Genomic DNA, 16,509 nt, shown 5'->3' on the forward strand with positions numbered 1-16,509 from the left:
GAGGTATCTCTGGGGACATTCACCGGACCTTCCTTCCGAGGTAACAACTGGGTACAATCACCGGACCTTTCTTTTGAGGTACCTCTGGGTACAGTCACCAGGCCTTCCTTCCGAAGTACCTCTGGGTACAGTCACCAGACTGTCCTTTCGAGGTACCTCTGGTTAGAGACCCCAGGCCTTCCTTCTCAGGTTCCTCTGGGTACAGTCACCAGGCCTTCCTTCCGAAGTACCTCTGGGTACAGTCACCAGACTGTCCTTTCGAGGTACCTCTGGTTAGAGACCCCAGGCCTTCCTTCTAAGGTTCCTCTGGGTACAGTCACCAGGCCTTCCTTCCGAAGTACCTCTGGGTACAGTCACCAGACTGTCCTTTCGAGGTACCTCTGGTTAGAGACACCAGGCCTTCCTTCTAAGGTACCTCTGGGTACAGTCACCAGGCCTTCCTTCCGAGGTACTTCTGGGTACAGTCACCAGGCCTTCTTTCTGAGTTACCTCTACGTAAAATCACCAGGCCTTCCTTCCTATATAACTCTGGGTACAGTCACCAGCTCCTTCCTTCCGAGGTACCTCTGGGTACTGTCACCAGGCCTTCCTTCCGAGGTACTCTGGGTACAGTCACCAGGCCTTCCTCCCGAGGTACCCGTGGATACAGTCACCAGGCCTTCCTTCCGAAGTAAATATGGGTACACTCACCAGAAATGCCTTCCGAGGTAACTCTGGGTAAAGTCACAAGGACTTCCTTCCCAGGTCCTCTGGGTACAGTCACCAGGCCTTTCTTCCTACCTACCTCTGGGTACAGTCAGCAGGCCTTCCTTCTTAGGTACCGTTGTGTGCAATCTCCAGGCCTTCGTTCCGAGGTATCTCTGGATACAGTCACCTGCCATTCCTTCCAAGTTACCTCTGGCTACACTCAACAGGACTTTCTTCCAAAGTAACTCTGGGTATACTCACCAGGCCTTCCTTCCAACATACCTCTGGGTACAGCCACCAGGCTTTCCTTCCGAAGCACCTCTGGGTGCAGTCACCGTGCCTTTCTTCCGAGGTACCTCTGGGGACATTCACCGGACCTTCCTTCCGAGGTACCACTGGGTATAGGCACAAGGTCTTCCTTCTGAGGTATCTCTGGGGACATTCACCGGACCTTCCTTCCGAGGAAACACTGGATACAGTCACCGGGCATTTCTTTTGAGGTACCTCTGGGTACAGTCACCAGGCCATCGTTCCGAGGTACCTCTGGGTACAGTCACCTGGCCTTCCTTCCGAAGTACCTCTGGGTACAGTCACCAGACTCTCCTTTTGAGGTACCTCTGGGTACAGTCACCAGGCCTTCCTTCCGAAGTACCTCTGGGAACAGTCACCAGGCCTTCGTTCCGACGTATCTCTGCATACAGTTACTAGGCCTTCTTTCCTACGTACCTCTGGGTACACTCACCAAGCCTTCATTCTGAGGTACCTCTGAGAACAGTCACCGGACCTTCCTTACGAGGTACCTCTGGGTACAGTCACCAGGCCTTCCTTCCGAGATACCTCTGGGTACAATCACCAGGCCTTCCTTCTGAGGTCCCTCTTTGTAAGGTCTCCAGTACTTCCTTCCGAGGTACCACTGGGTACAGTCACCAGGCCTTTATTTTAAGGTAACTCTGGGAACAGTCACCGGGTCTTCCTTCTGAGGTACCTCTGGGTACAGTCACCAGGAATTCCTTTTGAGGTACCTCTGGGTACAGTCACCAGGACTTCCTTCCGAGGTACTTCTGGGTACAGTCACCAGGCCTTCATTCTGAGGTACCTCTGAGAACAGTAACCGGGACTTCCTTACGAGATACCTCTGGGTACACTTACTTGACCTTCCTCCGATGTACCTCTAGGTACAGTCTCCAGTCCTTCCTTCTGATATAGCTATGGGTACAGTCACCAGGCATTCCTTCTGAGATATCTTTGGTACACTCACCAGGCCTTCCTTCCGAGGTAAATATGGGTACACTCACCAGAAATGCCTTCCAAGGTAACTCTGGGTAAAGTCACAAGGACTTCCTTCCAAGTTCCTCTGGGTACAGTCACCAGGCCTTCCTTCCTACCTACCTCTAGCTACAGTCAGCAGGCCTTCCTTCTGAGGTACCGCTGTGTGCAGTCTCCAGGCCTTCGTTCCGAGCTATCTCTGGATACAGTCACCAGCCATTCCTTCCAAGTTACCTCTGGCTACACTCAACAGGACTTTCTTCCAAAGTAACTCTGGGTACACTCACCAGGCCTTCCTTCCAACGTACCTCTGGGTACAGCCACCAGGCTTTCCTTCCGAAGCACCTCTGGGTGCAGTCACCGTGCCTTTCTTCCGAGGTACCTCTGGGGACATTCACCAGACCTTCCTTCCGAGGTACCACTGGGTACAGGCACAAGGCCTTCCTTCCGAGGTATCTCTGGGGACATTCACCGGACCTTCCTTCCGAGGTAACACTGGGTACAATCACCGGACCTTTCTTTTGAGGTACCTCTGGGTACAGTCACCAGGCCTTCCTTCCGAAGTACCTCTGGGTACAGTGACCACACTGTCCTTTCGAGGTACCTCTGGTTAGAGACCCCAGGCCTTCCTTCTAAGGTTCCTCTGGGTACAGTCACCAGGCCTTCCTTCCGAAGTACCTCTGGGTACAGACACCAGACTGTCCTTTCGAGGTACCTCTGGTTAGAGACACCAGGCCTTCCTTCTAAGGTACCTCTGGGTACAGTCACCGGGCCTTCCTTCCGAGGTACTTCTGGGTACAGTCACCAGGCCTTCTTTCTGAGTTACCTCTAGGTAAAATCACCAGACCTTCCTTCCTATATAACTCTGGGTACAGTCACCAGGTCCTTCCTTCCGAGGTACCTCTGTGTACAGTCCCCAGGCCTTCCTTCCGAGCTAAATCTGGGTGAACTGACCAGGCCTTCCTTCCGAGCTTCCTCTGGGTACAGTCACCAGCCATTCCTTCCGAGGTACCTCTGGGTACACTCACCAGGCCTTCCTTCTGAGGTACCTCTGGGTAAAATCACCAGGCTTTCCTTCCAAGTTACCTCTGGTTGGAGACACCAGGCCTTCCTTCTGAGGTACTTCTGGGTACAGTCACCAGGACTTCCTTTCGAGGTACCTCTGGGTACACTCACCAGGCCTTCGTTCTGAGGCACCTCTGAGTACAGTCACCAGGACTTCCTTCCAAGGTACCTCTGAGTACAGTCACCAGGCCTTCCTCCGAGGTACCTCTGGGTACAGTTACCAGGCCTTCCTTCCGAATATGTCTCTCGGTACAGTCACCAGCAATTCCTTCCGAGTTACCTCTGGGTACACTCACCAGGACCTTCTTCCCAAGTATCTCTGGGTACACTCACCAGTCCTTCCTTGCAACGTACCTCTGGGTACAGCCACCAGCAGGCCTTCCTTTCGAAGCACCTCTGGGTGCAGTCACCGTGCCTTCCTTCCTAGGTACCTCTGGGTACAGTCAACAGGCCTTCCTTCTGAGGTACCTCTGGGTACACTCAACAGGACTTCCTTCCGAGGTACCTCTGGGTACAGTCACCTGGCCTTCCTCCCGAGGTACCTCTGGGTACAGTCAACAGGCCTTCCTTCTGAAGTAACTCTGGGTAAAGTTACCAGGCCTTCCTTCCGAAGTACCTCTGGGTACAGTCACCAGGATTTCCTTTCGAGGTACCTCTAGGTACTGTCACCCGGGATTCCTTCCCAGGTACCTCTGGGTACAGTCTCCAGGCCTTCCTTCTGAGGTACTTCTCGGTACAGTCACCAGGCCTTCTTTCCGAGGTAGCTCTGGGTACGATCAACAGGACTTCCTTCCGAGGTAACTCTGGGTACAGTCACCAGGCTTTCCTTCCGAGGTACCCCTGGGTATTGTCACCGGGCCTTTCTTCCGAGGTACCTCTGGGTACTGTCTCCAGTCCTTCCTTCTGCTGTAGCTCCGGGTACAGTCACCAGGCATTCCTTCTGAGGTACCTCTGTGTACAGTCCCTGGGCCCTGCTTCCGAGGTACCTCTGAGTACAGTTACCAGGCCTTCCTTCCGAGGCAACTCTGGGAACAGTCACCAGGCCTTCCTTCCGAGGTACCTCTGGGTACTCTCAACAGCCCTTTCTTGGGCGGTACCTCTGTTTTTCAGTCACCAAGCCTTCCCTCCGAGCTAAATCTGGGTGAACTGACCAGGCCTTCCTTCCGAGCTACCTCTGGGTACAGTCACCAACCATTCCTTCCGGGGTACCTCTGGGTACAGTCACCAGGCCTTCCTTCTGAGATACCTCTGGGTAAAATCACCAGGCTTTCCTTCCGTAGTGACTCCGGGTACATTCACAAGGCCTTTCTTCCAACGTACCTCTGGGTGCAACCACCGGGCCTTCCTTCCGAAGCACCTGTGGGTACACTCACCAGGCCTTCCTTCTGAGCTGCCTCTGGGTACTGTCACCAGGCTTTCCTTCCGAGGTACCTCTGGGTACACTCACTGGGCATTCCTTCCGAGCTACCTCTGGGTACTGTCACCAGGCCTTCCTTCCGAGGTACTCTGGGTACAGTCACCAGGCCTTCCTTCCGAGGTAAATATGGGTACACTCACCAGAAATGCCTTCCGAGGTAACTCTGGGTAAAGTCACAAGGACTTCCTTCCCAGGTCCTCTGGGTACAGTCACCAGGCCTTTCTTCCTACCTACCTCTGGGTACAGTCAGCAGGCCTTCCTTCTTAGGTACCGCTGTGTGAAATCTCCAGGCCTTCGTTCCGAGGTATCTCTGGATACAGTCACCTGCCATTGCTTCCAAGTTACCTCTGGCTACACTCAACAGGACTTTCTTCCAAAGTAACTCTGGGTACACTCACCCGGCCTTCCTTCCAACATACCTCTGGGTACAGCCACCAGGCTTTCCTTCCGAAGCACCTCTGGGTGCAGTCACCGTGCCTTTCTTCCGAGGTACCTCTGGGGACATTCACCGGACCTTCCTTCCGAGGTACCACTGGGTACAGACACAAGGCCTTCCTTCCGAGGTATCTCTGGGGACATTCATCGGACCTTCCTTCCGAGGAAACACTGGATACAGTCACCGGGCATTTCTTTTGAGGTACCTCTGGGTACAGTCACCAGGCCATCCTTCCGAGGTACCTCTGGGTACAGTCACCTGGCCTTCCTTACGAAGTAACTCTGGGAACAGTCACCTGGCCTTCCTTACGAAGTACCTCTGGGAACAGTCACCAGGCCTTCGTTCCGACGTATCTCTGCATACAGGTACTAGGCCTTCTTTCCTACGTACCTCTGGGTACAGTCACCAGGCCTTCCTTCTGAGGTGCCTCTGAGAACAGTCACCCGGACTTCCTTACGAAATACCTCTGGGTACACTTCCCAGGCCTTCCTTCCGGGGTACCTCTGGGTACTGTCTCCACTCCTTCCTTCTGATATACCTCTGGGTACAGTCACCAGGCATTCCTTCTGAGGTACCTATGGGTACACGCACTAGGCCTTCCTTCCGAGGTACCTCTGGGAACAGTCACCAGGCCTTCATTCTGAGGTACCTCTGGGCAGAGTCACCACGCCTTCCTTATGAGGTACCTCTGGGAACAGTCACCAGGCCTTCCTTCCGAGGTACCTCTTGGTACACTCCACAGGCCTTCCTTCCAAGGTACATCTGGGTACAGACACCAGGCCTTCCTTTCGAGGCACCTCTGGGTGTAGTCACCAGGCTTTCCTTCCGAGGTACCTTTGGTAAGTGTAACCAGGCCTTCATTCCGAGGTAACTCTGGGGACAGTCACCAGGCCTTCCTTCTGAGGTACCTCTGCGTACAGTCACCGGGCCCTTCTTCCGAGGTACCTCTGGGTACAGTTACCAGGCCTTCCTTCAGAGGCAACTCTGGGAAGACTCACCAGTCCTTCCTTCTGAGGTCCCTCTTTGTAAAGTCTCCAGTACCTCCTTCCGAGGTAGCAGTGGGTAGAGTCACTAGGCCTTTATTCTGAGGTAACTGTGGGAACAGTCACCGGACCTTCCTTCCGAGATACTTCTGGGTACAATCACCGGGCCTTCCTTCTGAGGTACCTCTGGGTACAGTCATCAAGCCTTCCTTCTGAGGTACCTCTGGGAACAGTAACCAGGCCTTCCTTCCGAGGTATATCTGGGTACACTCACAAGGCCTTTCTTCCGAGGTAACTCTGGGTACACTAACCAGGCCTTCCTTCCAGGTACCTCTGGGTACACTCACCAGGCCTTCCGTCCGAAACACCTCTGGGTGCAGTCACCAGGCTTTCCTTCAAAGGCACCTCTGGGAACAGTCACCAGGCCTTCGTTCCGAGACCTCTGGGAACAGTCACGAGGCCTTCCTTAGGAGGTAGCTCTGGGAACAGTCACCAGGCCTTCCTTCCGAGGTATCTCTGGGTACAGTTACTAGGCCTTCCTTCCGTTGTACCTCTGGGTACAGTAACCAGGACTTCCTTCCTAGGTAACTCTGGGTAAAGTCACCTGGCCATCCTTCCGAGGTACCTCTGGGTACAGTCACCAGGCCTTCCTTCTGAGGTACCTCTGAGAACAGTAACCGGGACTTCCTTACGAGATACCTCTGGGTACACTTACTTCACCTTCCTCCGAGGTACCTCTAGGTACAGTCTCCAGTCCTTCCTTCTGATGTAGCTCTGGGTACAGTCACCAGGCATTCCTTCTGAGGTACCTCTGTGTACAGTCACCCAGCCTTCCTTCCGAGGTAACTCTGGGTACAGTCAACAGGCCTTCTTTCTGGGGTACCTCTGGGTACAGTCATCAGACTGTCCTTCCGAGGTACCTCTATTTAGAGACACGAGGCCTTCCTTCTAAGGTGTCTCTGGGTACAGTAACCAGGACTTCCTTCCGAGGTACCTCTGAGTACAGTAACCGGGCCTTCTTTCCTAGGTACCTCTGGGTACTTTCACCAGGCCTTACTACCGAGGTATCTCTGGGTACAGCCACCAGGCCTTCCTTCCGAGGTACCCGTGGGTACAGTCACCAGGCCTTCCTTCCGAGGTAAATCTGGGTACACTCACCAGAAATGCCTTCCGAGGTAACTCTGGGTAAAGTCACAAGGACTTCCTTCCAAGTTCCTCTGGGTACAGTCACCAGGCCTTTCTTCCTACCTACCTCTGGCTACAGTCAGCAGGCCTTCCTTCTGAGGTACCGCTGTGTGCAGTCTCCAGGCCTTCGTTCCGAGCTATCTCTGGATACAGTCACCAGCCATTCCTTCCAAGTTACCTCTGGGTACACTCAACAGGACTTTCTTCCAAAGTAACTCTGGGTACACTCACCAGGCCTTCCTTCCAACGTACGTCTGGGTACAGCCACCAGGCTTTCCCTCCGAAGCACCTCTGGGTGCAGTCACCGTGCCTTTCTTCCGAGGTACCTCTGGGGACATTCACCAGACCTTCCTTCCGAGGTACCACTGGGTACAGGCACAAGGCCTTCCTTCCGAGGTATCTCTGGGGACATTCACCGGACCTTCCTTCCGAGGTAACAACTGGGTACAATCACCGGACCTTTCTTTTGAGGTACCTCTGGGTACAGTCACCAGGCCTTCCTTCCGAAGTACCTCTGGGTACAGTCACCAGACTGTCCTTTCGAGGTACCTCTGGTTAGAGACCCCAGGCCTTCCTTCTCAGGTTCCTCTGGGTACAGTCACCAGGCCTTCCTTCCGAGGTACTTCTGGGTACAGTCACCAGGCCTTCTTTCTGAGTTACCTCTACGTAAAATCACCAGGCCTTCCTTCCTATATAACTCTGGGTACAGTCACCAGCTCCTTCCTTCCGAGGTACCTCTGGGTACTGTCACCAGGCCTTCCTTCCGAGGTACTCTGGGTACAGTCACCAGGCCTTCCTCCCGAGGTACCCGTGGATACAGTCACCAGGCCTTCCTTCCGAAGTAAATATGGGTACACTCACCAGAAATGCCTTCCGAGGTAACTCTGGGTAAAGTCACAAGGACTTCCTTCCCAGGTCCTCTGGGTACAGTCACCAGGCCTTTCTTCCTACCTACCTCTGGGTACAGTCAGCAGGCCTTCCTTCTTAGGTACCGTTGTGTGCAATCTCCAGGCCTTCGTTCCGAGGTATCTCTGGATACAGTCACCTGCCATTCCTTCCAAGTTACCTCTGGCTACACTCAACAGGACTTTCTTCCAAAGTAACTCTGGGTATACTCACCAGGCCTTCCTTCCAACATACCTCTGGGTACAGCCACCAGGCTTTCCTTCCGAAGCACCTCTGGGTGCAGTCACCGTGCCTTTCTTCCGAGGTACCTCTGGGGACATTCACCGGACCTTCCTTCCGAGGTACCACTGGGTATAGGCACAAGGTCTTCCTTCTGAGGTATCTCTGGGGACATTCACCGGACCTTCCTTCCGAGGAAACACTGGATACAGTCACCGGGCATTTCTTTTGAGGTACCTCTGGGTACAGTCACCAGGCCATCGTTCCGAGGTACCTCTGGGTACAGTCACCTGGCCTTCCTTCCGAAGTACCTCTGGGTACAGTCACCAGACTCTCCTTTTGAGGTACCTCTGGGTACAGTCACCAGGCCTTCCTTCCGAAGTACCTCTGGGAACAGTCACCAGGCCTTCGTTCCGACGTATCTCTGCATACAGTTACTAGGCCTTCTTTCCTACGTACCTCTGGGTACACTCACCAAGCCTTCATTCTGAGGTACCTCTGAGAACAGTCACCGGACCTTCCTTACGAGGTACCTCTGGGTACAGTCACCAGGCCTTCCTTCCGAGATACCTCTGGGTACAATCACCAGGCCTTCCTTCTGAGGTCCCTCTTTGTAAGGTCTCCAGTACTTCCTTCCGAGGTACCACTGGGTACAGTCACCAGGCCTTTATTTTAAGGTAACTCTGGGAACAGTCACCGGGTCTTCCTTCTGAGGTACCTCTGGGTACAGTCACCAGGAATTCCTTTTGAGGTACCTCTGGGTACAGTCACCAGGACTTCCTTCCGAGGTACTTCTGGGTACAGTCACCAGGCCTTCATTCTGAGGTACCTCTGAGAACAGTAACCGGGACTTCCTTACGAGATACCTCTGGGTACACTTACTTGACCTTCCTCCGATGTACCTCTAGGTACAGTCTCCAGTCCTTCCTTCTGATATAGCTATGGGTACAGTCACCAGGCATTCCTTCTGAGATATCTTTGGTACACTCACCAGGCCTTCCTTCCGAGGTAAATATGGGTACACTCACCAGAAATGCCTTCCAAGGTAACTCTGGGTAAAGTCACAAGGACTTCCTTCCAAGTTCCTCTGGGTACAGTCACCAGGCCTTCCTTCCTACCTACCTCTAGCTACAGTCAGCAGGCCTTCCTTCTGAGGTACCGCTGTGTGCAGTCTCCAGGCCTTCGTTCCGAGCTATCTCTGGATACAGTCACCAGCCATTCCTTCCAAGTTACCTCTGGCTACACTCAACAGGACTTTCTTCCAAAGTAACTCTGGGTACACTCACCAGGCCTTCCTTCCAACGTACCTCTGGGTACAGCCACCAGGCTTTCCTTCCGAAGCACCTCTGGGTGCAGTCACCGTGCCTTTCTTCCGAGGTACCTCTGGGGACATTCACCAGACCTTCCTTCCGAGGTACCACTGGGTACAGGCACAAGGCCTTCCTTCCGAGGTATCTCTGGGGACATTCACCGGACCTTCCTTCCGAGGTAACACTGGGTACAATCACCGGACCTTTCTTTTGAGGTACCTCTGGGTACAGTCACCAGGCCTTCCTTCCGAAGTACCTCTGGGTACAGTGACCACACTGTCCTTTCGAGGTACCTCTGGTTAGAGACCCCAGGCCTTCCTTCTAAGGTTCCTCTGGGTACAGTCACCAGGCCTTCCTTCCGAAGTACCTCTGGGTACAGACACCAGACTGTCCTTTCGAGGTACCTCTGGTTAGAGACACCAGGCCTTCCTTCTAAGGTACCTCTGGGTACAGTCACCGGGCCTTCCTTCCGAGGTACTTCTGGGTACAGTCACCAGGCCTTCTTTCTGAGTTACCTCTAGGTAAAATCACCAGACCTTCCTTCCTATATAACTCTGGGTACAGTCACCAGGTCCTTCCTTCCGAGGTACCTCTGTGTACAGTCCCCAGGCCTTCCTTCCGAGCTAAATCTGGGTGAACTGACCAGGCCTTCCTTCCGAGCTTCCTCTGGGTACAGTCACCAGCCATTCCTTCCGAGGTACCTCTGGGTACACTCACCAGGCCTTCCTTCTGAGGTACCTCTGGGTAAAATCACCAGGCTTTCCTTCCAAGTTACCTCTGGTTGGAGACACCAGGCCTTCCTTCTGAGGTACTTCTGGGTACAGTCACCAGGACTTCCTTTCGAGGTACCTCTGGGTACACTCACCAGGCCTTCGTTCTGAGGCACCTCTGAGTACAGTCACCAGGACTTCCTTCCAAGGTACCTCTGAGTACAGTCACCAGGCCTTCCTCCGAGGTACCTCTGGGTACAGTTACCAGGCCTTCCTTCCGAATATGTCTCTCGGTACAGTCACCAGCAATTCCTTCCGAGTTACCTCTGGGTACATTCACCAGGACCTTCTTCCCAAGTATCTCTGGGTACACTCACCAGTCCTTCCTTGCAACGTACCTCTGGGTACAGCCACCAGCAGGCCTTCCTTTCGAAGCACCTCTGGGTGCAGTCACCGTGCCTTCCTTCCTAGGTACCTCTGGGTACAGTCAACAGGCCTTCCTTCTGAGGTACCTCTGGGTACACTCAACAGGACTTCCTTTCGAGGTACCTCTGGGTACAGTCACTAGGCCTTCCTTCCGAGGTACCTCTGGGTACAGTCACCTGGCCTTCCTCCCGAGGTACCTCTGGGTACAGTCAACAGGCCTTCCTTCTGAAGTAACTCTGGGTAAAGTTACCAGGCCTTCCTTCCGAAGTACCTCTGGGTACAGTCACCAGGATTTCCTTTCGAGGTACCTCTAGGTACTGTCACCCGGGATTCCTTCCCAGGTACCTCTGGGTACAGTCTCCAGGCCTTCCTTCTGAGGTACTTCTCGGTACAGTCACCAGGCCTTCTTTCCGAGGTAGCTCTGGGTACGATCAACAGGACTTCCTTCCGAGGTAACTCTGGGTACAGTCACCAGGCTTTCCTTCCGAGGTACCCCTGGGTATTGTCACCGGGCCTTTCTTCCGAGGTACCTCTGGGTACTGTCTCCAGTCCTTCCTTCTGCTGTAGCTCCGGGTACAGTCACCAGGCATTCCTTCTGAGGTACCTCTGTGTACAGTCCCTGGGCCCTGCTTCCGAGGTACCTCTGAGTACAGTTACCAGGCCTTCCTTCCGAGGCAACTCTGGGAACAGTCACCAGGCCTTCCTTCCGAGGTACCTCTGGGTACTCTCAACAGCCCTTTCTTGGGCGGTACCTCTGTTTTTCAGTCACCAAGCCTTCCCTCCGAGCTAAATCTGGGTGAACTGACCAGGCCTTCCTTCCGAGCTACCTCTGGGTACAGTCACCAACCATTCCTTCCGGGGTACCTCTGGGTACAGTCACCAGGCCTTCCTTCTGAGATACCTCTGGGTAAAATCACCAGGCTTTCCTTCCGTAGTGACTCCGGGTACATTCACAAGGCCTTTCTTCCAACGTACCTCTGGGTGCAACCACCGGGCCTTCCTTCCGAAGCACCTGTGGGTACACTCACCAGGCCTTCCTTCTGAGCTGCCTCTGGGTACTGTCACCAGGCTTTCCTTCCGAGGTACCTCTGGGTACACTCACTGGGCATTCCTTCCGAGCTACCTCTGGGTACTGTCACCAGGCCTTCCTTCCGAGGTACTCTGGGTACAGTCACCAGGCCTTCCTTCCGAGGTAAATATGGGTACACTCACCAGAAATGCCTTCCGAGGTAACTCTGGGTAAAGTCACAAGGACTTCCTTCCCAGGTCCTCTGGGTACAGTCACCAGGCCTTTCTTCCTACCTACCTCTGGGTACAGTCAGCAGGCCTTCCTTCTTAGGTACCGCTGTGTGAAATCTCCAGGCCTTCGTTCCGAGGTATCTCTGGATACAGTCACCTGCCATTGCTTCCAAGTTACCTCTGGCTACACTCAACAGGACTTTCTTCCAAAGTAACTCTGGGTACACTCACCCGGCCTTCCTTCCAACATACCTCTGGGTACAGCCACCAGGCTTTCCTTCCGAAGCACCTCTGGGTGCAGTCACCGTGCCTTTCTTCCGAGGTACCTCTGGGGACATTCACCGGACCTTCCTTCCGAGGTACCACTGGGTACAGACACAAGGCCTTCCTTCCGAGGTATCTCTGGGGACATTCATCGGACCTTCCTTCCGAGGAAACACTGGATACAGTCACCGGGCATTTCTTTTGAGGTACCTCTGGGTACAGTCACCAGGCCATCCTTCCGAGGTACCTCTGGGTACAGTCACCTGGCCTTCCTTACGAAGTACCTCTGGGAACAGTCACCAGGCCTTCGTTCCGACGTATCTCTGCATACAGTTACTAGGCCTTCTTTCCTACGTACCTCTGGGTACAGTCACCAGGCCTTCCTTCTGAGGTGCCTCTGAGAACAGTCACCCGGACTTCCTTACGAGATACCTCTGGGTACACTTCCCAGGCCTTCCTTCCGGGGTACCACTGGGTACTGTCTAAACTCCTTCCCTCTGATATACCTCTGGGTACAGTCACCAGGCATTCCTTCTGAGGTACCTATGGGTACACGCACTAGGCCTTCCTTCCGAGGTACCTCTGGGAACAGTCACCAGGCCTTCATTCTGAGGTACTTCTGGGCAGAGTCACCACGCCTTCCTTATGAGGTATCTCCGGGAACAGTCACCAGGCCTTCCTTCCGAGGTACCTCTTGGTACACTCCTCAGGCCTTCCTTCCAAGGTACATCTGGGTACAGACACCAGGCCTTCCTTCCGAGGCACCTCTGGGTGTAGTCACCAGGCTTTCCTTCCGAGGTAGCTCTGGTAACTGTAACCAGGCCTTCATTCCGAGGTAACTCTGGGGACAGTCACCAGGCCTTCCTTCTGAGGTACCTCTGGGTACAGTCACCAAGCCTTCCTTCTGATTTACCTCTGAGAATAGTCACCGGGCCTTCCTTCCGAGGTATCTCTGGGTACATTCACCAGGCCTTCCTTCCGAGGTACCTCTGGGTACTGTCACCAAGCCTTCCTTCTGAGGTACCTCTGAGAACAGTCACCGGACCTTCCTTACGAGGTACCTCTGGGTACAGTCACCAGGCCTTCCTTCTGAGGTCCCTCTTTGTAAAGTCTCCAGTACTTCCTTCCGAGGCACCACTGGGTACAGTCACCGGACCTTTCTTTTGAGGTACCTCTGGGTACAGTCACCAGGCCTTCCTTCCGAAGTGCCTCTGGGTACAGTCACCAGACTGTCCTTTCGAGGTACCTCTGGTTAGAGACCCCAGGCCTTCCTTCTAAGGTTCCTCTAGGTACAGTCACCAGGCCTTCCTTCCGAAGTACCTCTGGGTACAGTCACCAGATTGTCCTTTCGAGGTACCTCTGGTTAGAGACACCAGGCCTTCCTTCTAAGGTACCTCTGGGTACTGTCACTGGGCCTTCCTTCCGAGGTACTTCTGGGTACAGTCAACAGGCCTTCTTTCTGAGTTACCTCTAGGTAAAATCACCAGGCCTTCCTTCCTATATAACTCTGGGTACAGTCACCAGGTCCTTCCTTCCGAGGTACCTCTGTGTACAGTCCCCAGGCCTTCCTTCAGAGCTAAATCTGGGTGAACTGACCAGGCCTTCCTTCCGAGCTTCCTCTGGGTACAGTCACCAGCCATTCCTTCCGAGGTACCTCTGGGTACACTCACCAGGCCTTCCTTCTGAGGTACCTCTGGGTAAAATCACCAGGCTCTCCTTCCAAGTTACCTCTGGTTGGAGACACCAGGCCTTCCTTCTGAGGTACTTCTGGGTACAGTCACCAGGACTTCCTTTCGAGGTACCTCTGGGTACACTCACCAGGCCTTCGTTCTGAGGCACCTCTGAGTACAGTCACCAGGACTTCCTTCCAAGGTACCTCTGAGTACAGTCACCAGGCCTTCCTCCGAGGTACCTCTGGGTACAGTTACCAGGCCTTCTTTCCGAATATGTCTCTCGGTACAGTCACCAGCAATTCCTTCCGAGTTACCTCTGGGTACACTCACCAGCACCTTCTTCCCAAGTATCTCTGGGTACACTCACCAGTCCTTCCTTGCAACGTACCTCTGGGTACAGCCACCAGCATGCCTTCCTTTCGAAGCACCTCTGGGTGCAGTCACCGTGCCTTCCTTCCGAGGTACCTCTGGGTACAGTCTCCAGTCCTTCTTTCTGATATAGCTCTGGGTACAGTACCAGGCATTCCTTCTGAGGTATCTTTGGTACACTCACCAGGCCTTCCTTCCGAGGTACCTCTGGGTACAGTCACCCAGCCTTCCTTCCGAGGTAACTCTGGGTACAGTCAACAGGCCTTCCTTCTGAGGTGCCTCTGAGAACAGTCACCCGGACTTCCTTACGAAATACCTCTGGGTACACTTCCCAGGCCCTCCTTCCGGGGTACCACTGGGTACTGTCTCCACACCTTCCTTTTGATATACCTCTGGGTACAGTCACCAGGCATTCCTTCTGAGGTACCTATTGGTACACGCACTAGGCCTTCCTTCCGAGGTACCTCTGGGAACAGTCACCAGGCCTTCATTCTGAGGTACCTCTGGGCAGAGTCACCACGCCTTCCTCATGAGGTACCTCCGGGAACAGTCACCAGGCCTTCCTTCCGAGGTACCTCTTGGTACACTCCACAGGCCTTCCTTCCAAGGTACATCTGGGTACAGACACCAGGCCTTCCTTTCGAGGCACCTTTGGGTGTAGTCACCAGGCTTTCCTTCCGAGGTACCTCTGGTAAGTGTAACCAGGCCTTCATTCCGAGGTAACTCTGTGGACAGTCACCAGGCCTTCCTTCTGAGGTACCTCTGCGTACAGTCACCGGGCCCTTCTTCCGAGGTACCTCTGGGTACAGTTACCAGGCCTTCCTTCAGAGGCAACTCTGGGAAGACTCACCAGTCCTTCCTTCTGAGGTCCCTCTTTGTAAAGTCTCCAGTACCTCCTTCCGAGGTAGCAGTAGGTAGAGTGACTAGGCCTTTATTCTGAGGTGACTGTGGGAACAGTCACCGGACCTTCCTTCCGAGATAATTCTGGGTACAATCACCGGGCCTTCCTTCTGAGGTACCTCTGGGTACAGTCACCAAGCCTTCCTTCTGAGGTACCTCTGAGAACAGTCACCGGGCCTTCCTTCCGAGGTATCTCTGGGTACATTCACCAGGCCTTCCTTCTGAGTTACCTCTGGGTACAGTCACCAAGCCTTCCTTCTGAGGTACCTCTGAGAACAGTCACCGGACCTTCCTTACGAGGTACCTCTGGGTACAGTCACCAGGCCTTCCTTCTGAGGTACCTCTGGGTACAGTCACCAGAACTTCGTTTCGAGGTACCTCTGGTTACCGTCATTAGGCCTTCCTTCCGGGGTACCTTTGGGTACAGTCACCAGGCCTTCCTTCCGAGGTACCTCTGGGTACAATCACCAGGCCTTCCTTCTGAGGTCCCTCTTTGTAAAGTCTCCAGTACTTCCTTCCGAGGTACCACTGGGTACAGTCACCAGGCCTTTATTTTATGGTAACTCTGGGAACAGTCACCGGGTCTTCCTTCTGAGATACCTCTGGGTACAGTCACCAGGCCTTCCTTCTGAGGTACCTCTGGGTACAGTCACCAGGCCTTCCTTCCGAGGTACTTCTGGGTACAGTCACCAGGCCTTCATTCTGAGGTACCTCTAGGTAAAGTCAACGGGCCTTCCTTCCGAGGTACCTCTGGGTAGAGTCACCAGGCCTTCATTCTGAGGTAACTGTGGGTACAGTAACCAGGCCTTCCTTCCTTGGAAACTCTGGGTACAGTCACCAGACCTTCCTTGTGAGATACCTCTGGGTACAGGCACTAGATCTTCCTTCCGAGGTACCTCTGGAACAGTCAACAGGCCTTCATTCCGACGTACCTCTGGGTAGAGTCACCAGGTATTCCTTATGAGGTACCTCTGGGAACAGTAACCAGGCCTTCCTTCCGAGGTATATCTGGGTACACCCACAAGGCCTTCCTTCTGAGGTACCTCTGGTTACAGTCACCAGGCCTTCTTTCCGAGGTAACTCTGGGAACACTCACCAGGCCTTCCTGCCGAGGTGCATCTGGGTACAGTCACCAGGACATCCTTCTGAGGTACGTCTGGGTAAAGTCTCCAGGCTTTCCTTCCGAGGTACCTGTGGGTACAGTCACCAGGCCTTTCTTCTGAGGTACCTCTGGGCAGGTCACCGGGCCTTCCTTCCGAGAGACCTCTGGGTACAGTCACCAGGCTTCTCTTCCGAGGTGACCGTGGGTACAGTCACCAGGACTTCCTTCCAAGGTACCTCTCGGTACAGTCACCAGGCCTTCCTTCCGAGGTACCTCTGGGTACAGTCAGCAGTCCTTCCTTCCGAGGTAACCTCTGGGAGCAGTCACCAGGCTTTCCTTCCAACATACCTCT

This window comes from Loxodonta africana, chromosome Y, assembly GCF_030014295.1.
Source record: "Loxodonta africana isolate mLoxAfr1 chromosome Y, mLoxAfr1.hap2, whole genome shotgun sequence".
In the NCBI taxonomy this organism is placed as follows: domain Eukaryota; kingdom Metazoa; phylum Chordata; class Mammalia; order Proboscidea; family Elephantidae; genus Loxodonta; species Loxodonta africana.